The sequence below is a fragment of the Euprymna scolopes genome, chromosome 5 (genome assembly GCF_053919585.1).
Source record: "Euprymna scolopes isolate OS-2025 chromosome 5, ASM5391958v1, whole genome shotgun sequence".
In the NCBI taxonomy this organism is placed as follows: Eukaryota; Metazoa; Mollusca; class Cephalopoda; order Sepiida; family Sepiolidae; genus Euprymna; species Euprymna scolopes.
The window spans coordinates 137,399,657-137,410,789 of record NC_136486.1 but is presented as its reverse complement, the minus strand read 5'-3'; the positions used below and the strand labels follow the sequence as shown (position 1 = coordinate 137,410,789).

At 35.1% G+C, this 11,133-nt stretch overlaps 1 pseudogene; it reads right to left on the bottom strand.

The window, feature by feature from the left end:
• Positions 1 to 1,588: 1,588 nt before the first annotated feature.
• Positions 1,589 to 2,341, bottom strand: LOC145276634 (uncharacterized; annotated as a pseudogene).
• Between the last annotated feature and the right edge of the window lie 8,792 nt (positions 2,342 to 11,133).

The following is an 11,133-nucleotide window of genomic DNA, read 5'->3' as shown; positions in this document are numbered from 1 at the left end:
CTGGAAGTATAATTAGATTGAATGTTTAAATGACTCAGAGAAATTTGTAAATCTATTTCTTTCCATTTTAATATACTTTCGCACAATGATTTCTGTACTCTGACACACACACGCACTATATATATATATATATATATATATATATATATATATATATATATATATAATGGGTATATTTAGGCAGTGTATTCCCATTGAGCAAGTGTTATTGATACATTTACGTTATGTTAAAAAGATTCAATCCTAATATCACGCTTATACATTAATTCCATATACACACTATTCCATAGATAGCTATAACATACGCTAACCCGATGAGTCACGGCATTTTAGTAAATGTATAACTCGGATTAGCTTGCCCTTTTGATAAAACCGTACATCCAGTTTCAGACTTCTGCATTCAAATATGTCTTGCACGCGTAGATTTCTAGTTTTGACATTTTCGTCCCCATACAATTAGGAACAAACCTGTAAATTCCATTTTACTATTATTTTTTTGTATCAGCATTTTAACAAATTGTTTCCTTTTTCGTATTTCATTTTTTCTCGCATTTCTACATTTTATTTGTTTAAGAATGCTAACCTCAAGAAATCGAATACATAAACCCAAGATAATCGTCGTAAAAATTCGGTTTCAAACGTCCGATTAAAATTGATCATTTATTATCATTATTGCAAATATTCGTTTCGTTGGTTACAAGCAATTATTTTTAGATTTTTCTAATGTTTATTTTTTTTTCTTTTATTCCTGTCACTAATACTTCATCTGATTCTATGTGACGATCAACTGCTTATTGTTTTTACATTGTTTTGAGACATCGTTTAGTTCTAATTTCTGTCACAGAGCACTATGTTTTTATTTTTTTATTTTTCCAAATAAACATCCCATTTCCTAATCGCCTCATCTCTATTAGGTTTAACATAGGTTTTATATATTTAAAATTAGAAAATGAAAGTGAAATTTTTACGGGTTTTTGGGTTTATGTATATTCGTTTTTGCGTTTATGCATGTTCGTTTTCTTGAGGTTAAAATTCTTAAACAAATAAAATGTAGAAATGTGAGTAAAAAATGTAATACGAAAAAAAAAACCAAAAAAAAAAACGGTTGGTTAAATGCTGATACAAAAAATATACCGAAGGACAATCGATAGAAATTTATTTTTATTTTATTTTTTCTTATTTTGAGAAAAAACATATGTTTTAGCACCTCAGATCTTTGCTAAACCCAAATATTTTATTTATATTTTTATTTACAATTGGAGATGCAACAACGAGTTTACGACTAAAGATTTCACATAATAACCCTGACAACAGTCACGGCAATAATTGAAGAGAAATAATCAAACGGTTATACACGTGTACATACCTCGCTTGCTTCAATCTTTATACTCCATAGTTAAAAATAACCAGAACGATGGATTGTTAGCTTAGAGTAAAATCCGAACGAGACGTTCTCTTTTATTTACATTGAAAGAAAAAAAAGTACAAATGGAGTAATCCCTACATAATTTTCTTGAACAAGAGCAGATAACTCTTTTAGACTGTCGGACATTGATATTTTTAACACTCCTCCTCAATTGCTGAGAGTCTAAATTTCTAGTTCTTTAAGACCTAACAGTTCCCTGAGCTTCACAAACTGTGTGTTTACAAGTCCTTTTGTTAATATGTCTGCTACCATGTCTTTACTCTGACAGTTTAACTGTGTTTTTTCCACCTGCTCTCGAATATAGTGGAATTTAATGTCAATATGTTTGGCCCTTCCATGATGCTGTGGATTCTTTGTCATACATATTGCTGAATGATTGTTCTCGTAGATAAGTGTTGGTGTAACTGAGGTTCTTGATAAAGCACCTTGAAGGCGCTGCATCCAAACAGTCTCTTGTGCCGCATTTGCTAATGTCATGTATTCAGCTTCAGCTGTTGACAATGTAACACAAGTTTGCCTTTTACTTCTCCAGCTGACAGCAGTTCCACTTAATTTAAACAAATAACCAGATGTTGATCTGCGATCATCTAAATCACCAGCCCAGTCTGCATCTGAGTATCCCTCGAGAGTGTTAGCGTTCTCCTTGTCATACAATAAATCGTATACTCGTGTACCATTTAAGTAACGAAAGATATGCTTTACAGACTTCCAGTGTTCCATTGTAGGCTGAGAGCAGAATCTTGCAACATTTCCAACAGCATAGGCAATATCAGGTCGTGTCCTTGTTGACAGATACAGCAGACTTCCAACTGCTGATTGATATAATTCTTTGTTGACCAGCTTACTTATTTCAGTTGCCTTCATTAATTTTGCCCCAGCATCAATTGGAGTTGATACAGGTTTTGAATTTTCCATCGGGATTTATTTCATAACTTATGCTGTATATGCTGGTTGTTCAATCAATAGTTTCCCTGATTGAGGATAAACAACCTTAACACCCAAAACATAATACAGTTTTCCCATGTCCTTGATTTTGACAATTTTCGATATAGTGTTCACAAAATCTGGAATACGAGTTGAGGATTTGCTTACCACAATGATATCATCAACAGAAACAGAAACGATAAAGATTTCTCCCCCTGAATATTGTATGTAAATACAGGGATCATCTACCAACTGCTTGAAGTTCATCTTTATCAACTGGAAATCCAATGTTTCATTCCAACATTTTGGAGATTGTTTCAAGCCATAGATGCTTCGCTTCAGTTTACAGATAAGATGTTCTCTTCCTTCAACTTTAAACTCCTTTGGTTGCTTCATGTAAATTTCTTCCTTATGTTGACCATTTAGGAATGCAGTGGTTATGCCCAATTGATGTAGCTTCATGTCATGCTGTACTGCTAAAGCAATAACAGTTCGCACAGATTCGAATCTGACGACTGGGCAAAAGGTCTCGTCATAATCAATTCCTTGCTTCTGAAGAAATCCTTGAGCTACTAATCGAGCTTTATAATGCTTCATATGTCCGTCAGCATCATACTTCCGTTTAAATACCCACTTGCTACCAATAGTTTTTCGTCCACTCGGCAATTCCATAAGATCCCATACTTTATTAGTATGTAAAGAGGAAATTTCATTTTCCATTGCTTTCATCCATTCATTTTCTCCGAACTGAAAAGTGCTTCTCTCATCGTCAATGAGTCATTAAAACTATGAGCTATGTAAACCCATTCACGATATCTATCTGGAGTTTTCTTTATTCTTAATGATCTTTGAGGTACTGATCCTTGTGTGTTTTCACTAGGTCCTTCCACCTCTTGCAAGTTGTCATCATCATCATCATCATCATAGCTGTCTTGATATTCAATTTCTACTGGAGATGGGTTTGCTACTTCCTTTTTCTCCTGTTCAGCTATTGAACCTGTTTCATTAAATATGACATCTCTACTATGGAATACTCTAGATTTTCTGGTATCATAGACCCCTTTACGCCAATAGCATAGCCAAGAAATATGCATTTATTTGCTTTGTAATCTATTTTAAATCTTTCATCCTTTGGTGCGTGGACGAAAGCATTACATCCAAAAATGCGTAAATGTTTCACATTAGGTTTGCGACCCTTCAATACCTCATATGGCGTCATATCCTGTACAGCAGTTGTTGGGCTTCGGTTTCGAATATATGAAGCCGTGGATAAGGCTTATGTCCAAAATTTATTAGGCAGCTTCGAATCTGATAACATTGCTCGGACTGTTTCCACTAATGTTAGATTCATTCTTTCGGCTACTCCATTTTGCTCTGGAGTTTTGGGAACAGTATATTCATGTGGAATACCCTCCCTTTTCAAATAATCTTCAAATTCTCTTGAAGTGTATTCTCCACCATTGTCAGTGCATAGGGTTTTTATATTATGCCCAGTTAATTTCTCTACCATAGCTTTGCATTCCAGGAACATTTTAAAAGCATCTCTCTTGTGCTTGAGCACGTATATTCAAACAAATCTTGATTCATCATCAATAAATGTGATGAAATATTCCGCGCCACCAACCGATTTTGCCTCTATCCTTCCATATATATCGCTATGCACGATTCCTAGGAGTTGAATGGATCGCTTTTCACCGGATTTTGGAAATGAGGAACGATGGAGTTTTCCATCCACGCAAGGTTCACAAAAGTGTATATCATTGGTTACATCATAATCAAGGCCAGTTACGAGCTAGTCCTTTACTAGTTTTTGTATACAATTTTCTCCAAGGTGGCCAAAACGTCTATGCCAAATCTCTTCTTTTGTGATACTACCTAAGCAGGAGTTCGCTGCCATGGGTTGCTTCATTTACGTCACTTCAGTTTAAATAAAAGATGCGCCCAATGTTTGAACCTGTAGCCACTATTTTTGTCTGTTATTCAATATTTGACATCCTAAGTTATCAAAAATACATGTTTTTCCAGATTTAGGGGCTCTAGAAACACTTAATAAATTGTAAGACAATTTAGGAACAAATAAAGTATCATATAACCTGCATTTTTGGTATTTCCTATCTGGTACGCTCACATTCAGGTCTATTGTCCCTGTTCCTAGTGTCTTAACAGAGAATCTGTTTGCACACTTTATTTTATTTTATTTTTATATTTTATTTTTTTCTATTTTTACTTATTTATTTTATTTTATTTTATTATTTTTAAAACCAAACAAATCTGACCCTCTTTTTTTTCGTTTGTGCTCATATCATTCTATGTAATTTTATCTTATTTCTCACACATCTTGACCATTCTTGATTCAATTATTTTAAAACAATTTCCTGATAAATTTTTCTTTTTTACCATGTCACATCGACGTAGTAATGGGGAGGGGGATCCCTATTTAGCTTAATGAGATGACAGAAGAACTTTATTTAAGTACAATACTTAATATTAACAGCCATGGTAAGGTGCAAAAAAAAAAGTGCCGCCCAATTTAGCTTTCACTATTCGTAACCTAAATATGCAGTATCTTAGCTGTGATACTAGAGCTAGTCTTCCTGAGTGGATGCTATGCTCTGTGCGTGACCTTAATGTCTGCCTATAAATACAAAATACGAATTTCCGATCCGCCATGAACTAGTTCTTGTAACTGGAACAAACACCTAACTGCTAGCTACGAAATCCCAATATACATTTTACCTCCAAGACGATTACCTCTGTCTAACCTGCATGCGCAAAAAAACCTTACCTGCCACTCTAAATCCTAATGTAGATCTGTTTCTTGTAAATTAATAACCTCTGTCCCTTGAAGGCTAACAATCTGCTCCTTCCCACCAAACCGCCACTTAACTCCTACATTTCACACCGTTTTGTACTGGAATCTTTAACTTCCAGCCCCTAATCCTCACATGCTAACTGCTTAGTCATCACTAAACATCTATACAATTCTTCCCTTTAGACATGCATTGGAGTTAATTCCTATTCCAGTTGGTATTTAACAGCCAAAGTATGTACTCGGAAGAAAAGCACACCGCACTGCATTACACAACTATGTCTCCTCTTAGATAGCTTTGCAACGCTAATACGAAACTGAACCAATGCTCCTTGCTATGCTAAATGTCCATACCTCTTACTTGAAAGCTAAAAACATCTTCTCTCAATAATAGAAACTCACTTTGTACCTTCAACTTTATTCGCACCCACTAAAACCAGCCCATATATATATTTACCAAATTACACATGACTCAAAAGTTACTGTTTTATCCATTAAATTATCGCCCTATTAGCCTCCTCCCACTTTTTGCCAAAATATTTGAGACCTTAATTAACCATGCTCTAGTCCAGCACCTTACAGATGCTAAACTTCTGACCGACCAACAATATGGATTTAGACAAGCCCGTTCCACGGCAGACATCCTCACTGTAATCTCTGAACGCATATACCATTTACTGGACAAAGCGGGAGAGTGCAGAGCGGTAGCTCTAGATATATATAAGGCTTTTGACAGGGTATGGCATGAGGGCCTCCTCAGGAAGATTAGATCATACGGTATCACTTGTAGAATACTTCACATAATTAAATCCTTCTTAGATAAGAAAAAAATCCAGGTTGTCCTTGACGGTCGTACATCTAAACAATATGATATAAATGCGGGAGTACCCGAGGGATCTATCCTTGGACCTCTGCTGTTCCTGATATTCATAAATGACCTCCCCGACAAAATTGCCTCTGAGATGGGTATATATGCTGATGACACCACACTTTATAGCAGGTACGACATGAAAACAAATGAACATATATCTAAAGTAATGGCAGAAACACTAGAGGATTACCTCCAATCAGTAGTGGAATGGGGACAAAAATGGATGGTCACGTTCAATGCCGCCAAAGACAAAACTGGTTTCATTCAATAATTACAAGAAACCTTCTCTACCACCTATAGCAATGGCCAACGACTCTTTATCTGAGAGTACGTCTCTCAAGCTCCTTGGCCTAACGTTCACAGGAAACATGAGTTGGAACAATTACATCGAGAGCATTGCCAGGGCCGCTGCGAGGAAGGTGGGCTCTCTCCACCGTGCTAGAAAACTTCTAACAGCCGAAAGTATCCTGTACCTCTACAAGGCCACTATTCGCCCATGTATGGAGTATTGCTGTCATATTTGGGCTGGTGCATCGGCTACTAGTCTCTCGCTCCTTGACAGGGTTCAAAAGAGAGTCGCAAATCTGATAGGCCCTAAACTGGCATCTAAGCTTCAGCCTCTGTCCCATCGTCGAAACGTTGCATCCCTCTGCCTGTTCTACAAGTATTATAATGGTGAATGCTCTGATGAACTGTAAACACCCTCGACAGACCCGACAAGCTGCAAAATCCCACCCCCACACTGTAGAGATCCCTAGATGTAAAAGATCTTTCTACTCCAGTAGTTTCTTCCCCAGAACTGCTAGACTTTGGAATTCCATTCCAGGTCACTGCTTCCCCAACTCTACTGACATGCATGAGTTCAAGTGCAACGTGAATCAACATCTCGCTGCCCTAATCCCTACATAGTACCCCAGTAGATGTTCCCCCTGATAGTAGCCCCCTACACCAAAGTGGTAATGTGCTTGTTTGGGATGAAAATGTAAATAATAAAAAAAACATCCAATTTTCTGAAATTTATGAATTTCTCAACACCATGACACATGTGACATTTTGCTCCGGAGTTCACGATCCAGTTGCTCCTTTTATCCTTGGATAATAACGCCTGATGTGTGAGGAGTGAAACAACGCAATTACTAGAGTCACTTGATTTCCCCCCTGTGTTTTGTTAGTGAAAAAACTTTCTTTTTCCGAGGGTTCGACTTGAAATTGCCGTTATTATTAAGTAAGCGACAGTCACGTTTAATGTGCCCGTTCTTCCCACAGTGATAACACTTTGATCCCCGTGGTGTTTAGACACCATGGCTTTCAATTCGGTATCATTTAGTTCCCTCTCTTTAATCTTGGTTTCCTCACGCAGCAATCGCTCAGTGACTAACACCCATTTAGGAACGTCCTGGCTTGCTTCGAGTGCTGTAACCAACATCTTATAAGAGTCTGGGAGATATGAACAACTCTATCCTGCTCATCAGTTGAATCGCCAATGACTGCTAATTCATCAAATATTTCCATCATAGTTTTTTAATTTAAGAGAATATCATTTTCTCCTCAATGCTAACTTGTTCGCCCACGTGTTCTTTTGAAACTGATTAGCCAATTTCTTCCACACTACTGCGGGATCGTCAGGGTCTCCAAGTAAATATAAAAGTGAAGTTTCCATCGATAGCACAATCGTCGCTAATGCACGGTCCCTTCTTGATAAATATTTTACGCGCGATGCAGAATTTGTTCGTTTATCGGGAACGGTTTCCGTTTCATTAACAATGTTCCATAAACCATCCTTAATTAAAGCCATTTTACATTGAACCTTCCAAGTATTATAATTTGTACCATTCAGTGGCACCAAGTTACTAAGTTTTGTTTCCATCGCCATTGTGCATTTAAAAGCAATACAAAACTTTCACTGAAACAAAATTAAATATGGCTGAAAACAAAAAAATAAATAAACCGTCACACGTGTTCTATTATCTTCAACACGTAGCTGGGCCCATAACCAATGAATAGAAATAATCAAACGGTTAGACACGTGCACATACCTCGCTTGCTTCAATCTTTATACTCCATAATAAAAAATAACCAGAACGATGGATTGTTAGCTTAGAGTAAAATCCGAACGAGACGTTCTCTTTATTTACATTGGTAGAAAAAAAAAGTACAAAGGGAGATAATCCCTACATAATTTCTTGAACAAGAGCAGATAACTCTTTTAGACTGCCGGACATTGATATTTTAACGATAATAACACAAACAATAGTTAGATATCGCCAGCCAGTGTTTGATCTGTTCAGGTCACAACAATGACAATACTACTAAGTTAGTTATCGCCGTCAGTATCTGGTTCGTAATGATAAAAGTGCAGAACACAACAACAACAAAACTAATACGTTAGCTATCGTTAATCAGTATTTCCTTGATGTAGATCGGCAGTTATCATAAAGCTTCTCTAAAAATCTATAAATGAAACATTTAAAAATTACAAGGAAATGATTATTTAAGACCAGCAGAAAAAAAAAACATTTACATCACAATCTTGCTGAGTTAAAAAAAAAACTTATTTAAAAAAACAATGAAATACATAACTATAATCAAATGCCCCAATAACATTTTTCTCTGCATAGATTAATGTTTTTTTTAGTGGTTTAACATATTTTAACGTATTTTTCTTACAAATACACGTACTTTAACCCCGTCGAGTTTACAGACTTATTTAAACATAGGTATATAACATAAAATCATAACTATATTTATAACCATATTTATGATTATATTAATAACGATCTTTCGGCATCGGGGTTTTACATTTTTAGGCCCTGACTTCAGAAATGTATCTTCTGGGGATCTCCTTCATTTTAATTACTGTATCCAGTAGTGCTCCGGCGGCCTACAGAGTTATATTTTTCATTCATTACTAAAGTTGTTAAGTAAAGTAAAGATAAAATAAATATTACAAAAAAGGTATTCTCAAGACAATAAAACACAATATCATCTCTAAATCATTTTTTATTTTGAACATTTTTCTCTTACCTTTAAAAGGGCCAACCGGCCGACAGATAGTAAAAAAAATATATAAATATGTATTGCCCACGGCTAAAAGAAACAGACATTTCCCTACCGAAATAAAATTAGGGTTATCTTTAATATCTATTAAATGTTTAAATTAAATACTTGCGCTAGCATAATCGGCTTTAAACACCGGTTCTTATTAGATCGTAAATATGAATTAAATAAAATAAACATCTTATATATCCAAACGAATTAAAATTGAATTGTGAACATAGAGGACAACAGGCTATATTTCTGGATTTAGATATAACAATTGATGATAGGATTTTTCTTTATAAAATATTTAATAAAAGAAACGCTTTCCCCTTTAAAATAGTACGTATGTCCCATAAAGATAGCACCTGCCCTCTTTTTATGTTTTATGGAACCATTATGTCAGAGTTTTTGAGAATAGCTCGCGTTACTTTAAAATTAACAGATTTTATACCACTAGTTTCTAGCTTTTTTTTTATACATAGGCATCACCACATTATCAAGGCCCAGAGGCCACTCAAGGATAATGGTTAAAGAGTGTACAGTAGAAATTGGACAATATAGTAATCATTAGTAATGAAAATTTGGTAAATTTGATAACTTATATGGAACGGCTCCTCAAGAACTTATTTACTTTAGACTTGAACACAACAATATTGTAGTCAGCCGGAAAGCAGGAACACGGAAGACAATTCCACAGGCGTGCCATTCTAAGAAAGAAGCTTTGTTCATGGAATCTACGTTTAGGTTTAGGCACAGATAAAGAGTGGGGGGGAATTATTGATAGTGTTTACAGCTAGACGAGTGTTTCTTGTGAAAGTTTGGCGAGGGGGACCATAGATTGAAGCTCAGTCGAACACTTTCCATGAAAATAACGATACATCAGAGACAAACTCGCAACATCTCTTATGTGAGATAGAGGTTGCAAGGAGGAGAAAAGGACATCTCCTACGAGGCTACGAAGTCTATTTTGAACTCTATCAAGGCAGGACAAGTCCTTTCTAGCAGCTCCTGCCCAGATGTGGCAACAGTATTCCATCCTTGGACGTACCTGGCTCTTATATAGATAGAGAATAGCATCAGCAGTGAGATATTTACCGGATCGATAGAAAGATCCCACCATTTTTCCAGCGGCCTTGGCAACAGATTTGATGTACGTGTTCTATTTAAGATCAGGAGTAATGGTCAAGCCCAGAAGCTTGTCAAAACTTGAGGCCTCCTGAAGACGAGAGCCAGCTTAGTAATAAGGATGATAAAAAAAAGGTGGGGATAAAAATAAAATATTTAAAAAGTTAAATAAAGCATTTGTTCGTTATCCTGATGCTTCTGAATCGTTTAAGATAAACCAGACTATATAAATAAAGGGCATCCAAAACTATATTAGCAATGTATAAAATGTATTTATAATTATATATAATAAATCTATATATATATATATATAAAATGTATATATATAAAAATATTTTTAACCTTTATATATCAAATTTTAAATAAATAAGAATGTAAATATACTAAATACTAATCATAGTGGGGCTGATAAGTAGTTAAATGGATTAATCCTAATCTTATAAATACAAGACTGATAAATTAAAAAATGTATCAATTTTTAATGTAGAAATTGATGAATCGCACAGGTACGAAATTCATTTTTATAGTATGAAAAGGTTAGTAAATGCAATTAAGAATAGTAAATTGGATCAAATGTTTGTAACATGTCTTCTTCCTAAGATTAAGGGTGGTGCTGTTTGATCAACACTGCTGGCGAGCCATGATGTAATATACTCTTTTGTTTTTAAATCCCCGAAACAGTGTTTCATGGTAAACAACTGATGATTACTTGAAAAATAAATTATTGGTATTATAATAAATTCGAGAGTTGATGCAGTGATTGCAGGTGATTAAATGACTTACTGACTAGATGTTTTTTTAACGAATGATAAAAAATATTTTTGTATAGTTTTAAAGGTTAAAAACTTCAAAGACTATATATATATATATATATATATATATATATATATATATATATATATATATATATATATATATATATTCAAAGTGATGACTGTG